The following is a 16,817-nucleotide window of genomic DNA, read 5'->3' as shown; positions in this document are numbered from 1 at the left end:
ATGATCTGATTATACACAGGGAATAACTTTGATTCTTTTGCATTTATTCAAACCTGTTCTGTGAGCTAGTATGTGATCTATCTTGGAGAATGACACATGTGAAGCTGAAAAGAATGTATATTATGATTTTGTGGGGTGGAACACTCTATAGACATCTATTAAGTCCATTTTTTCAAAAGTTTGGTTCAGTTCTAGTATTTCATTGTTGATATTTTTTGCCTAGATGATCTGTCTGTTTGTGAAAGTGGGTTATTTAGAGCCCCCACTACCATTGTATTAGTGCTTATTTGGTTTTTCATGTTTCTTAATATTTCTTTTATATAGTTGGGGGTGTTAATATTTGGTACATATATGTTTATGATTGTCATCTCTTCCTCTTGAATTGTTCCCTTTACAAGGATGTAATGGCCTTCTTTGTCTCTTAATCAGTTTTGGTTTGAAATTTACTTTGTCTGTGAATAAGATTGCTAGCCCTGCTTTTTTCTGGGCTCCTGTTGCATGGAGAATTGTTTTCCAACATTTCACTTTCAGTCTATAGGCTTCTTTTTGTGCTAGGCGTGTTTCTTGTATACAACATATTGTTGGATTTTTGCTTCTTAATCCATTCTGCCAGTCTATTTCTCTTGATTGGTGAGTTGAGGCCATTGACATTGATGGTTATAACTGATATGTACTGACTTATTATTGTCATGTTATTGTCCTTTTGTTGACTGTTTTTGTTTTACCCTCTCTTATTTTAGTTTCTGGTCTTGCCTATTTGATTTGGTCTGTGGGGCCTCATGGTGTTCTTACCTTCATTGTCTCTTTCTAGGATATTGTTTAGAATTCCTTGTAGTGGTGGTTTGGTGTTCATGAAGTTTCTCAGGTGTTCTTTGCCATGGAAGTATCTTATTTCCCCATCCATTTTGAAAGAGAGTTTTGCAGGATACATCAGTCTAGGTTGGAAGTTGCTTTCTTTTAGGACTTGAAATACCTCACTCCAGGCTCTCCTTGACCTGAGGGTTTGTGTTGAAAAGTCTGCTGTGATTCTGATGGGCTTTCCTTTGCATGTGATTTGTTTCTTTTCTCTTACTGCTTGTAGTATTTTGTTCTCCTGTTGGACTTCTGGAATCTTGATTATTATATGTCTAGGTGTAGATTTTTTATTTTGGCTAGTTGGAGTATTATATGCCTCACTTATCTGTATGTCAAATTCTTCCCTTCTGTTTGGGAAGTATTCTGTCATTAATTCTGTGAACAGTTTTTTTAAGTCATTTGTATTTTCTGCTGCTACTTCATGGATTCCTATCAGTCTTATGTTATTCTTCTTTGCATCATCTAGGAGTTGTTGGATCGATTTCTCATGATCCCTTACTGTTTCTAAGAGACCTCTCTTTTCAAGGTCACTGCCATCCTATCTTCTATATCTAAGATTCTATCTTTGCATTCTTTTATTCTGTTGCATACACTTTCAGTGGAGTTTTTAATCTCCTGGATATCTGTTTGAATCTGTTTTATGGACTCCATTTCTTTCCGCTTTTGGGCATTCATTGTTTCCATTTCTTTCTTATGCTGGGCCTTCATGGCGTCTATCATGGTCCTGAGATCATCTATTTTTTTCTCAGTTTCTGTTCTAGAGTCTCGAATCATGACTTCCATTTTGCTCACCATCTCTGTGGTTATCTGGGAAATTATTTCTGTTTTGAATTTTTCTGGAGTCTGATTGATCTGCTTTGTTACTTCCTGTGCTATGGGTTCAGGGTGTCCTGCTTGTCCACTATCAGACTTTTCATCCTCATTTACCCTACTGTTTGCCATTGGTGAAATGGAAGTCTTTCTTTGTGTCTTCCTTAAGTGTTTTCTCATTTTTACTATTGTTGTTGTGTTGTCCTTGGTTTAATTTTTAGATTATTACTTAAATCTTCCTGATGTAGTTGCGCCTTAGCTTTTGAGTCTCTAATGCCTCGTAGACATTCTCATTTTCATAATATCAGAGAAAACAACTCATTAAATCGATAACAATCCTTTATCCCAATTGATACAATCAGCAGCACAATAGGATCAAGTACAACTTGCAAATTGACCACTTGTGGTAGTCATTAATCTATCACCTTTAAACCATGTGAATTCAATTAAAATCAAGAAGCAGCCTATAATATGTTTGCAATGAATACACTTTTAAATATAGCATCTTTACCACTTAGGATGGGGTCTTAGACAGAGTTAAGATGAAAGGAGTAGATAAGTGAAAGAATTAGAGAAGGTTTCAAGTGAAGCCAGAGGACATAGAATGACTATACAGTCGTTACAAAACTGTTAAATTCAAAAGAGATAGACAGAGTGCAAGAATAAGGACAAGAATATATTCCCTTAACAGTAATAGGGGCTCACTTTTCCTTGAAACTATTTACCCATGAGTGAGGTAAAATGACAGAAGAAAAGAACATAAAGAAAAAATGATAAAAAAAAGTAGTCTGAGTTAGGGCAGGAGCAGGAACAGAAAGGGAGATGAGGGATAATATGCTGGAGCAGAAGACTGAGTTGGAGAAAAAGGACAGAAAAAAGAAAGAATTTGCAGAGTGGAATGAGGAAAAGAAAGAAAAAAATAAATTTGAAGGGCCTCTTTCAGACCCTATCTCTGCTGTCATAATATACAATATGCACTGCCATTTGCAGAACCAAGTCCCCTGATCTCAGCTAGCCAATGGCAGATCCCCGTGACTCAGACTGACCTCAGGCAGCAAGGCCCAGATTGAATTCCCTGACCTGCATGATTGAACTCCACACAGTTCTATTACAGGTTTCCTCTGCCCTGTCCTTAAAGATGTTCAAAGTTGGGAGCTCAGAAAAATGCCCTTTATGACCACTTATGCCTCTGCAGAGTGAGTCCAAGGACTGGCCCAGTCAGGAGGTCTGGAGTGGTGGTTCATGGGTGCCTGTGCAGCTACCTTCCTTGCTGGAGTTGGTGGTGGAGCAGGCAGGAGAGTGGCAGCTACCCAGTCCTGCTAATGGGCCCAAGAAGGCTGGCAGGAGAGCAGATCTCAGAGTGGCCTTCCAAATCTCACCTTCATGGCTGGGGCTGGTGGCACGCAGCCTAACATAGTTTCTTTAAAGGGGATGACTTCACTCCTTCAGGAAAAACAGCTGATCCAACTGATATGTGCACAGGGAAAGCTCATATGTTTAATAAGGGTGGGTCTGGCCACTAAACCCAGAAATTACTCCCTCTGGACTAGGAACATGTCAAAGAAAAAATAAACCATTTTCTGGCAATGCTACTCCAGAATCACAGGAAGAGGCCTTCACACTGGGATGTTGCTTGAGTGATTAGCTTGTGGAAAATAGCTCTGTTGGATGCAAATCTGAAAGTTGGAAATATAAGATCATTGGTACCCTCAAAATAAACTACATCTTAGAAACTGTGTCAGTGCACCCAGGTGAACCATGTAGGCTGTTAAATGAAGTGTATGGGAGGCCATTGATTTGGACTAGGCTTTTCTGATAGAACAAACCAATATAGATCTTCACTATAGTAGCTAAATGTTGCAGGAGGTTTTGCAATCAGTGAGCCAATCACACTGTGGCCAGTTAGGTTGTCTCTGCTGTGCACTCCACTCTGCACATTGGCAGTCACATCACATCATGGGTGAGCAGTTTCTTGAGCTCCTTTTGGTCCTGGGAACTACCCAATTCACACACCACTTTTGTTTAGATTTGCTTTGTTCTGTTTTGTTTACAATTGCTCAACTAAATTGTTTTGAATTTAATTAAGGGTTTGTTTCCTTTTGACAAGGGACAAGGAAAAAGTGGCTTAGGTGGGGATAGGAGTGAGGAAAGCCCTGTGTGGTTTCTTAAGCACCTAAAAAAAGACAAGAGTTTGGGACTACCCGTTTGGGAGTTGGGAACTTTGATGCAGAAAATAGAGGAATTTAAGAGTAAGCAAATGTTGCTTTCACTCAATCAGCATAGCTGGAACTAAAAGCTTTCATAGCTGAGCAAAAAGGAGAATTATGGATGCTGATTGGATATTTATATTAAAGAATTATTCATTTTTATGTATAATGATATACATTTTCCTAAGTACGTGTCATTTAAAACTACTGAACATTTGTGAGTGAAATGATTTGATGTGTGAGATTTACTCTTGATTAGAGCAGAGGGAAAGGGACCAAAGTTGGCAATTTTATTGTCAGTTGAAGCTGAATGATGGGTATAAGATAATTCACACCACTATTCTCTACTTTTGTATGTTTGGCATTTTCCTTTAAAAAGGGAGCCAAGGCACATTTTACTAATACTTTTTAATGGTTGTGAAAGGGAAGAAATAGGAACCCAAGCATGGACTGTAAAAATATAGACCCCAGAAGACATCCACCAAAGCTCTGTGGGCCAGTACCAAGGAAGAAAAGGCAGAACAAGGAAACATGAAAGGTCTCTGCCTAGGCCTCTGGAAAGTGAATTCTATGTGAAAGAGCAAATCCTGCAGAGAACGCCAAGAATTAGTTGTACATCAGAGATTTTCAGTACGCCAGAACATGAACAGGAGTGAAATAAAATACAAGGGTGAGTAAAATACAAAATTGTAACTGTGGCTTTAAAAGGGAAGCCATTTATTTCTTTACAACATCATTGAGGCTGGAAGTGAGTGGTGTAGGTTGCAAAGGAGCCCTGTAGTCCTCAGCCTCCTGCTCCTGGTAGTTCACTCTTCTCCGTGCCTTTGGCAACCTCTTACATCCATAGTCCAGTGTCTGCATTCCAGGTAGCGGTAGTTAAGGAAGTGAGCAAAGAGGAAGATTCAGCTGCATCCTAGGAAGGTTATTAGAGAGGACCATGCTAAAGGGATGGCACCTAAGTACACATTTGAGAGCCAAGACAGAGCCTGCTACCTATGAAAAACAAAAAAAACAGCAGTCCACCAAACTATAAGTCAATATTTATAAATTTTCTAGATATAGGGACTGCTTAAGAGAGCAAATTTAACAATTTTCCCCTGCGTTTCTTCTTTTTTAAAAAGCTGGTCAAATAAGGTCTACAGAAGAGAATTCGTCCCCAGAAAAGACCTTGAATCCAATATTAAGGAAGAGAAAACAGATTTCGGTGAGTATGGTACACAGTCATTTGTATAGGTATGGGATACTATTTGCTTATTAGAAATAATCTTGTAACTTATTATGTTGGTGGAGGGGATTGAGGTCATCCCATTACTTGACTCATGGTTCTCCACTAGCATAGCTTGGGGCTGAGCAGAGCACCTGTCTTCTTTCTTTCCTGGACTCTCAATGAGTTCCTTCATTCTCTCCCATCCATACCCCAGGCTTTAGTTTTGATCAGTCCACCAGTTAAAGAAAGATTAGACCAAGAATGAGACTGCAGAAGAACAGTGGGTTTTAAATATTTGTAGAAGAATACAGTGGGAGAATATGGGGCAGATTTCAAAAGAGTAGAAGGTGTATTATGAACAAGGCTTTTCAAGAGATGATCGTGTGTGTGTGTGTGTGTGTGTGTGTGTGTGTGTGTGTATAAAACACTTGTGATGAACTCAGGGAGAGGCTTCATACTGAGCTACCTCCTCGGCCTTTTTAATTTTTTTCTTTTTTTGAGAGAAGTTCTCACCAATTTGCTCAGGCTGTGCTCACTTTGAAACCTTCCTGCCTCTGCCTCACAGAATGCTGGGATTAGAAGCATTCACAGCACATGAGGCTATGAAATAGTATTTTATGAGGAAATCACAAATGAGAATGAGACTGGTTAAGGTCTGGGAAGCTAAAATTTGAGGACAGTTGTACCAAAGGCAGAGGATGCTGCAACAACTGATGCAGCTCTATAATGAAAGTAGCATTTAGAATTATGATCCAGTACCACAGCAATATTACTTTTTGAAGCAATTGGTGAGTTCTGTTCCCTAAACTGGTTCTACCTCTACTCTGCCAGTGTCAATCACAACTTCTTTGCATATATCGATCTATATACCTCAATCTATATGGTGGGGAGACTGGGTGGAAGGGGACAGGAATAGGGCAGGAAGTAATTTACACGGCCAGGGAGGGGAATAGGAGGGTTCTCCTATACTCCACATGGCCAGGTCACATCACAGCAATGACCCCACGACTGGTAAGAAATTTCTGTCTTAGTTAGTTTACTCTTGTTGCTTTTCTACATTGTGCACACCATGCTGTTGCTCCTCCGTGATGACTGTCTGTCATCCACCCTGTCTTGGAGCCAGCTGATTACTGAATGAAACCTCTACAAACTGAACTGAATGAACCTTTTCCCTTTAACTTTAACTTTAACTTTTTCCGGTAATTTTGTCAGGTATTTTGTCTGTGCAATGAGACAAAAGTAACTAAGACACATGATAAAGGGTGTGTGGTATTCATAGCCAATTTCACAGTTAACCTAAGATAATCATAGACTATTAAGAATTGGCAATAAATTGTTAGCACATTCTGTAAGCAAGGGACCAAGCTAAACAATCAATGCAAATTATCTTATTTAATCCTCACAATGCAGTCATCTCTCAGCAGCTGCCAGGGACTGCTTCCAGGACTCCTTACTGATACCCACACCACAGAAGTTCAAGTCCCTTGTGTAAATTGGACTCATATATGCAGATAACCTATGCATTTCCACCTGGATACTTCAAATCTTCTCTGTAATACCTAATACAATGTAAAAGCTGTATAAATTGCTTTGCTGTGTTGGTTTTAGGAATGATGACAAAAAAAAAAAAAAAAAAAAAAAAAAAAAAAAACAGGCATGTCCAGTCTGCATCTTGTAATGTAGCCCCAAACTTTTAACAGTACTATGTGATTTTTACTGATGTGTTTTATGATTCAATTGTGCAGTGGTTCTGCACAGACTGCTATACGCCACAAGGAAGGACCATGTAGGGGATGGCTTACTGCAGGGCTAGCTGTGCCTTACAGCTCATCACACAGTCCAATTGAAGCCCATGTGTATCAGACATGACACGTACTTATACAACATGGAAAGCAAAACCTAGCAATTAACAATAATAGTGTTTCAACCTGCCCACATGAGTATATGTCTTGGAAGACCAATGTTTATTGTGATTTGGTAGAAATGTAAGTTTTCTCATTTAATTATTAAACTTGGATATGTTGCGTAATTTCATAAAATAATTTCCTAAATTAAAATATAAAAAAGGAATATTTTGTTACATGTTCAGTACAGACTCATTTTTAAGAACATTTCTGAACTGAGGTTAATTCATTTGGTAGATACGAAAGCCCCAGGTGTGGAGAGCCTACTATGATCTTAAATGTGAGGCTTATTAATGCCCCATTACTGATTAAGAAACTAAGCAATAGGAAAATTAGATCACAAGATCCAAGATCACAAACTTAAAAGTGAAAGTGACAGAAATTGGATTTGGGTCCCCAGAACCTGGCTTCTGTAGGTTCTGACAGAGTGTAAGTAAGCTCATGTGTCTATAAGGAGTAAAAGTAGTGTCTGCATTACAGGGCAAATGAAAGCACTAATCCTCACTGATCTGTCAAATCTCTGAAGGATTTAAGGCAGGAATGACATGATTGATCTGACTGAATCCTTGTGGTGGCTGGGTGGGAAGGGAACTGTGGGAAACAAGAGTGATACAAGAGTGTTAGGAGGCTGTCGCTCTGGACCAAGGAGACAAGTGTGCAGTTTGGATTATGCTTGTGGCAAGGTGAGATGCTAGAGTCCAGTGTGAATGACAGCAGCGGGAGCACAAGATCCACACCCCACGCCCTAAGGTCTCCTCTCGCCTTGGTCATCATGATCCAATCAGATGGGAGAAAGGAACCAGACCAATTCCTGGCCACTGGCATCACCCCAAAGTAGGAAGAGGAAAGATAACATTCTTCACCTGGGATAAAGGGAGTTTGGAATTTAAATATCCAGAAGAAAGAGATAGGAAATACCTGGAAGGAAATGTAGCATGCGCTGTTAGCCTGGACCAAAGGATGAAGGAGCTTCGCTCTCTTTGGTATTCAAAAGTACAGATCTGGAAGTTCAGGGCTCTTGCCAGTTTTTCAAAGGGCAGGTCTCAAGGTATTGATGAGTTATAAAATCAAATTAGTATGTGAGACCAGCATTTTTCCTTAATGAAATATAATACAAGAGAAATTATAGAGTATCCCTAAATACGTATCGCTCAAGAAAAAATTTTTTAAATATTGCAAAGACCTGTTGAGGTAGGTTGAGGTGAACCCCATCCAAATCCACCCTTAGGGAAGAGCAAGGCAGGCAGCCCTGAAACAATCAAAAAGATCAAAAGAGAATAAAGAAAGCAAAAAAGCAGGCCACCTCCCTATCCCAGTAGAGTTGGAGAGACAAAGGAGATAACATCTCTGAATTTCCTTGGGAAGAAAAGTCAAAGGCAGATCCAAAAATGTGCCCCACCCCAACCTTTTTAGGGCAGATGTCATTTCAGGAGTGACTGACTCAGTAAATCAGAAAAATATAATCCTACAGGCCTGAATAGTTTGAAAAGTATCACAGAATAATAATATGACATGGAAAATCAGTCCCCCAACTTCAGACTGGATGTGAAAGGTGGACCAAAGACATGCTATACAATTTATTGCAAGAAAATGTAAATTTTACAAATAAAAATAAATCCCCTAAGGCATTCTTAAACAATTTATGATGAATATATGCTAATGTCATATGGTTAAGAATTCTTCCAAATTAAAAAAAATCCAGTAGTGGCTTGCTGGGAGATGTTCTTTCATCTCACAGTTACAAGGTGCAGGGATTTTTGTAAATGAAAGTGTATGTGGTGAACAGAACTTGAGTGATCCAACTTCAGAAATTATTTCCCTCTTCATATAATTGACTTCAGAAGGTTCAAAATCTGCCATTTTACAAATGTGGACATTCTCTGATTGAGCCTATTGGCATCTGTTTGCCTATTATAAAGACAGCAATATCTTGACAACCACACACAGGCTAATTCTTTAAATGAGCACAGGGTAATTCCCATTAGAAAAAAATATAAATCATTAACAATTTATTTTAAATGAAGTTGTTTGCTTTTCAAGAAACCTTATGCAGCTGGGTTTGGGAAAAAAGAAAAATGGGAAACTCATTTCTTTCCTAGAATCTTTGTTTCTCTGTAAAATTTTACATAATATCAAGACATCTCACACTGGCTCTGGTTTTTTTTTCTCTCAAACTACCATTGTCAGAAATTCTATAGAAAAAAATACTGAAAAAAGATTTGTTTCTATCTGCAAAATCCTTGCAATCTAATAATTTCCATTTTCATTTACTGAAAAACACATGTATAGCATTGTCTTCAGTTATCACAGCTATTTTCTTGAACCATATATTCTCTTATTGGCAGACTAGAAGACTCAGCTTAGGTGCTTAATCAGGGCACCATACCAACTTTATGTTAAAGGGGCATTGTGGTGGGAGTATAATACTCACATTTATTCTTACACTATTTCTATTCATGAATTATCAATTTTAATTTTATGAGTTATATTAGACAATGACTACTTAAGAAAAAATATCAAAAAACAAAGTAGTGAATGTCTAATATATATTGAGTATTTATTTTGAAAGTATCATAATTTTCAACATTGACTTTTTTTTTTGATTTACATCTGAAAAATAACAATAGAAATAAATTCCGATATAAACTGCAATGAAAATACCAGTAGAACTCTAGAACAAAAATAATCTTTACTTCAATTATCATATCTAAGGAGTCTTCACACTGTAGAGACCAAAGTTACTCCATTTTAAAATAGAAGGCCATCTTATGTCAAGCTTGACTCCTAGATGAATTCAAGCAGGAATTTCTTATCAGGAATTTGCTTAGTGGAGATAAAGGCAAGGCCAGATGGCTACCATAAACTTGCAGAGAAGAAAGACAGGATGTTCAGTATAGATAAGAGGAACATACCACATTCTTTAAGTGGGAAACCACACACTGACCCCCCCTCTGAACTGCCACCCCCCCAGCCCAAAAGTTTTTGCAAGTGCCCCAGCAACATCCAATAGAAATACGAGATAGAAAATAGCACCAATAAGAAAGGGAAAATTTCGAGCCTCCCAAACCCCATAAAAATGGGCTTTGGAAGAGGGTCAGGACTCTTGGTATGGAACCACTGCCCTGGTGAAGGCTTGAGCTTGTAATAAACTCCTCGTGTGATTGCATCAGACTCGACTCCTTAGTGGTCTTTGGGGATATTGCGAACTGGGCACAACAACACATGACAGCAGCATGTTCCACACACACATGTTGGTTACACTGATAGCACGTGTGTTTTGACTTCCTTTTTTTGGTAAGACATACTTGACATCTTGCTGGCTTTGCTGTTTTGTCAGGAGGTTCTTATTATACACTGTGTAGTTAACAGGGACATAAAATATTTTAAAAATAACATTAAATTCTTAATATGCATTAGGCATTTAGAATAAACATCAACATTTTCACATTAGCTATGTACTTGCTTACAAAACCTAAAATATGACATCAGTAATACATTTCTATGCTGTACAACAAAAGTAATCTTTGCTTCAATTGTCACACTCAAGGCAGTCTTCACACATGACAACTGCATATTCCACACACAAGTATCACATTGACAGCATGTATGTTTTGCTTCCTGTCTTTTTTGTAGAGCACAGTTAACATCTTTTTTTGTTTTCTTGTTGTAGTAGGTCTTTGTGATGTTGCACCTGCTCACCATTTTGTTCCATAATTTTTGTTAAATTCCTTGGGCAGAAATGTTTTGTCCTTCCTCTTTTACATCATCTCTTATGAGTTCCAGTCCCAATTCTCTAAGAGAATTTCTCTGCAATGTTTTGTACTTGTTACTTTCTTTGTAAACAATCAAAATAATTATGCTGCACATGTTTAGGATTCAGTAAAACACAACCTTGGCCAATGCTTTGTGTTTTGAGTGACATCATAGTTGCTGCGTAACTCATCAACATCCACTCTGCCTTTGGTTTTGTTGTAAAAAGTTGCCATCTCAGGCTTCCATTTGTCCAGGTTTTAGTACAGTTAAAAACAAAGGAGCCCAGTCACTCCCTTTCCTTCTCTTCATTCAATTGTAAATGTCACACCTCCCCAGTCATCATCCACGTTTCCATAATCCTAAAACAGAGAAATAGTGTGAGCCACCTCCCTCTTCTCTATTAAACCATAAACACAACACCATAATAATAATCATTAAGTGATTATTCAAATTTAAGCTTAGAAGGTTGTGCAGAATGCCGACATCAGTAAAGAGAGACAGTGCACCATTTTGTCCACTCAATTGTAAGAGTTTTTCTGTCAATTTTTCCATTGTGGCACTGATATAGAACACCAAGTAATCCAAATAAGGGAAATAATCCAAGGACATCCAAATAATCAAAATAATCTAAGGGAATGTTATAACTCTCAACCTACTAGATATATGAAATGCCAAGTTTGTGTTCTCTAAAATCAAAGAATGAATTCTAGGAATAATGGAGATTAAGAGTAAGAAGAATTTATTGAGAGAAAGATAGCTTCTGTCTAAGAGAGACAGATGGGGGACCAGAAAGTAGGCTGCCTGCCCACTCCACTCTCAAAAGTGTTTCATGGAGGCAAAGCCATGTAGTGAGGCAGGTACAAAATGGGACAAAACTATAAGGTCCAGTGGAAAATCATAAGGTGGGCATGAGGTGGGACAAAACCATGATCAACCAATAAGATTATAAGTACAGTCATCCAGGTAACATTGATTAAATGGAGAAACTAGTCATGTAGTCTTGTACATGGATTTCCCAGAAGGAATGGGCTAGCTAGGGATGTTTTGATCCCCAATTAAGGTGATTGATGTCTATTTAACATGTCAGTCACTGCTACTCATCCCAAGGGAAAATATGTGGGTGTAGTAGTTTCCCGCTTTTTAATGTTAAACTTCAGGGAATGTGCCTCAATTGTTTTCTATACTGAGGGCCCAGCCCTGCCCATATACCATTTAATATTATCTAACTTAGCTGTGTTGACATTAGTAGCACTAGTTTGTTTTTCTTTGCATATATAAGGTCAATATTATATCTTCCTGAAATCTAAAGATTGTACTATACAATTCTGTGTTTTGAAATTGAAAATATTTCATTGGGAATTTCTGCTTTATTCCTACACTGGTCAACTTTTGCTCTGTTAGCAAATGTAGCATCAATCAGACACTGGTAAGCCAATCAGAACATTAATCATCAATCAGAAACTGGTAAACTGATTATCAAACTGTCATGGGGGAATAGATCTATCTCCTAAACTTGCTAGATGTCCAAAATGCGAGTTTGTATTCTCTAAAATTAAAGAATGAATTCTAGGAGCAACAGAGGTTAAGAGTAGGAAAAATTTATTGAGAGAAAGATAACTTCTCTCTAAGAGAGACAGAAAGGGGACTGGAAAGTAGGTTGCCTGGTGACCCTTTTCCTAGGGATTTTTATAGAGCAAATCCACAAGGTGAGGCAAGTTCAAGGTGAGAAAAAACTATAGTTTACTAGTAAGATTACAAGTACAGTAACTTAGGTGATGCTGGTCCAATGGGAAATCACAAGGTGGGTATGAGGTGGAACAAAAATCACAATTAACCACTAAGATTACAAGTATAGTCACTTAGGTGGTATTGATTAAATGGTAATCAAATGGGGTAGCAAGTCATGTAGCAAGCATACAAGGAATGAACAAGGATTTCTGGTAAGGGATTTGTCAGGAATCTTTCTTGGAAGGGATAGCGTAAGGCCTTGGTCCCCCACCCAAGTGACTGATACCTATTTAGAATATCAACCACCACTATTCATCCCTGGGAGAAATATGTGAGTGCAGTAGTTTCTCTTTTTATAATGCTGGCCTTCAGTGAATGTATCTCAATGGTCCACATGTGCAAAGCCATGTGGTGAGGTAGGTACAAAGTGGACAAAACTGTAAGACACAGTGGAAATTTACAAGGTGGGCACGAGGTGAGGCAAAACCATGACCAACCAAAAAGACTACAAGTACAGGCACTCAGGTAATATTGATTAAATGGGGTCAAATGGGGGAGCAAGTCACATAGTTACAAGGATTTTCAGTAAGGGTGAGGGTCAGGGAGACTTCCTAGAAAGGCTGGGTTAAGACCTTAGCCCCCACCCAGGTGATTGATACTTATTTAGAATATCAATCACTGCTATTTATCCCCAGAGGAAGCACAAGGGTGTAACAGTTTCTTTCCTTTTACAATTCTGGCCTTCAGTGATTGTGTCTTGATTGTCCTCCATCTGGGCTCCTCCTGGGCTGGCCCTGTCTAACTGCCTACAAGATATCTAATTAAATTACCTATCTGCAATAGTTCCATTTGGTTGTGTGACCAGTTTGTACCATTTTAGCTGGTCATATATGTACTAAGATTGCTGTTTCCTTCATCATTTGAATCAGGGAGGTCTTTATTCCATTTCTGTATCAGTTGATTCTCGCTCCATTTCACTGTCATGGAAACTTTGGCTCATGTTGCCAACATCATAGTAGTCATCATCATCATCACCATCATCATCATCATCATCATCATCTTGTATGCATGAGTCTACCTGATGATTCACTTTCAATCTCCTCCAAAACTTGCAAATCTGGTTTTTCATGCAGCCTTGTTCTGAATTTGGATTCTTCTACAAGAAAAATCAAAAAACTTTTTTAAAAACAAATTCTAAATGCACATAAATTTAAAAATGAGCATTTCATGGGTAAAACTCACCTGTTGTTGCTGTGGAGCTCCTTTACACTTTGGCATTCATCTGCCAAGAGAGTGAATGTATAGATGGGTTCCTAGTTTCCCCAGGGTAATTACTATGAGCTGCACCAGAATTATATTATGGTAAATTAGATGTCTGCAGGACAGAAGAATGATATGGGTATATCTTACCCCATGTGATACCCAAGGAAACATACACAAAAAAATGTTACACAGAGCATTGTGCGTAAATTCCTGTTTTGACACTTTTGCATACACGCATACAGCTTGTCCTTCATCTTATCAGTGGGTAAATAAATGCAAAGATTGCTTCCTATATACCCCAGGTGCAGCTACTGACATGCACAGCCAACTTCCAATAAACTACAAATCTACAGCAGAAAAGTATAGTGCATGTGCATTTAACCCACCATAATGCCCAAAGTTTTGCTTCCTGAAAATGCCATCATTATTTAGCTACAGTTTATAAAATCTATTAAAAATCTACAAAAAAGTCAGTTAGTTACAAAACCTGGAAAATTTACCAAAACATTTATCAAATAATTTTCCAACGACCAACAAAATAAATTTTAAAATCTGATAAATCTTTACAGTATAGCACATTGTCTCTTATTTGGTCAGGTCAAAAGCCTCATTCAACTCAAAAAATACATCTATTATCACAGCTACTTCAAGAGGCTGACTCAGGAGGATTGCAAGTTCAGGTTTAAGGACAGCCTGGGCAATTTAGCAAAGCTCTGTCTGAAAATTAGAATGGCTATGGACACAGCTTTGTGGTAGAATGTTTGCCTTACATGCATGAGGCCCTGGGTTCAAGTCTTAGAATGGCAAAAAAAAAATTGTAAAAGAGGAATGAAAGAAAGGAAGGAAAGAAGGAAGGAAGGAAGGAAGGAAAGAAAGAGAGAGAGAGGAAGAAGGAAGAAAGAGAGAAAGGAAGGAAGGAGACAACAATAAACAAAGCTTCTAGAAAGGGCCAAATTTCTCAAATGCTAAGCAGGGCTCCATTCTTCTCCCCTGGACAGCTCAAGACAAAAGAACAGATGCAAAAACTCCAAAGAGAAGAGTGAAAGAACATAGCATTTTCAACATTAAAAAACTAATGAATTGCCTCTGCCTTCAGGCTAAAGATCCAGACATTACTCTGAGGATAAATCAGTGGTCCTCTTTTTTTTTTAGCTGACCTCTTGCAGACACCCAGAGTCCACGCCTTCCCTTCTACTTCAGCCTCCCTGCTGGACACTCTTTAGATTGCTGGACATCATAGGGAGGGAGGTGGCAGAGGTGGCATCCAGAGCTCTGCTCTCCAAGAACCTCAGGAGCTCAATGCTCCGGTGCAGACTGCTTCAGGGAAAGAAAGCCACGCTGCACGACGAGAAATGTGAGGGCTCTTAACTGCATTCTAGTTGACTGGTTGCTGGACTTCCCTTCAACACAGCAGGCAAATCACTGTGTAATCTTTCTACTATCCAATTTTCAATGCAATTAAAGCAGAAAATGTGTGAACATGCAAGATAAATGACCCTGGAGAAAACTTCCAGGCAAACTGGACAGGTCAGCTGTCCTTGCCAACTTGCTGCTATGATTCAAGAGTCACTTGTTAGCAGAAAATTGAGTCACATAACCTTCATTAGTGTGGATGTAATTGGAAATCCTCAGTATAAAATCTGCTATTCAATAATAAAGATATCTCAATGCAATACAAAATTTAAATAAAATATTTCTATAGTGTAACTGCCTTAATAATATTTTCTAACTAGCTTAGCTGTCAGCAATGATATGAGCTGAGCACTCTTCCAAAAATGGCATATTTTGAATAATAAGCAGCAGAGTTTCTTACCAAGATTCAAAAATCACATACGCAGTGTAGCTAGAATAAGAGAATCTGAGCTAGAAAGAGAAGCAGCATCAATGGAAGAAACAGTGGACCCCGCTGGGGCCAGCTTGATAAACAGCCAACGGTGCCGAGCTGTACCCCAAAGGACCTCTGCTGCCCTCCAGCCATCAGTTTTCCTGTTCCCAGCCTCAATTACAACTCTAGAAACACAGTACGTGTAGCAATAGGCAGGATACCTGTCCACTACAGACTCAGACTTAAGCTGGTTCCGGAAAGGCATTGCAGTCTGACCAAGCCTAGCCCAGCGATGACAGAGGTAATCTACTTCCTTAAATCCCTGTTATTCTTTTCATGAAATGCTACTACTGTTTAATGCAAATGAACACAGAACTCAAAATCTACAAGAACTTTCCTAGGCCACCGAGGAATTTGGCAGTTTTACCAAAGGGGGAAAAAATGCTACATATATTGGTCACTTTTCTGTTGCTAGAACAAAATGCCTGACAAGCAAAGGAGAAAAGGTTTATTCGGCTCAGTTTTAGAATTTCCAGTCTGTGGTTGGCTGGCACAAACATCACAGAAGAACATGGCCTAGGAAAGTTCATGTTAGCCAAAAAGCTGAGCACATGGGAAAAGGCAGAAAGACAGGGCTGGGAGTGAACACAGTCTCCAAGGTCAACCCTGTGACCTACACAGACATCCTGAGGGGTGTTCTCCAGCCTCCTAGGTGTCTCCCAAGCCAATCAGGTGGACAGGCAAGACTGTCTCACTACATCTGCAACAAATTGGTTTGTTTGGCTTTAACTATGATCCCAAATAATCAGAAGAAATCTAATTAGGCACCAATAATGAAAGATTCAGTTAATTAAAATACAGCTGTTAAAAGTGGTAATATATGTAACTAAAAGCTTTTTAAAAACCCTAAGAAACTATTTTCAACAAGGAATGATTTAAAACTGCATACATATTGTAGTTGAAAACACATAAAAGTACATGTGTCCTAGTTACTAGGGAAACTGAGATAGGAGGATGGTTTGAGCCCAGAAATTCACAACCAGCCCAACCAACACAGTGAAACTCCCCCAGGCATGATGGTGCACGCCAGTAATCTCAGTACTCTGGAAGGTGAGGCAGGAAGATCACCAACTCTAACCCAAGCTGGAAAACCTAGCAACTTAGTGAGTCCCTGTCTCAAAATATAAAGCAAAGGGCTGCGGCTGTACTCAGTTTGAAAGCGCTGGGTTCCATCCCCAGTACCAGAGGGGAAAAAGAAAGAAGAA

Source organism: Fukomys damarensis, unplaced genomic scaffold (assembly GCF_012274545.1).
Source record: "Fukomys damarensis isolate Sample0158 unplaced genomic scaffold, DMR_v1.0_HiC HiC_scaffold_14, whole genome shotgun sequence".
In the NCBI taxonomy this organism is placed as follows: Eukaryota; Metazoa; Chordata; class Mammalia; order Rodentia; family Bathyergidae; genus Fukomys; species Fukomys damarensis.
The sequence above is the reverse complement of the archived record's forward strand: the minus strand, read 5'-3'. Positions refer to the sequence as shown.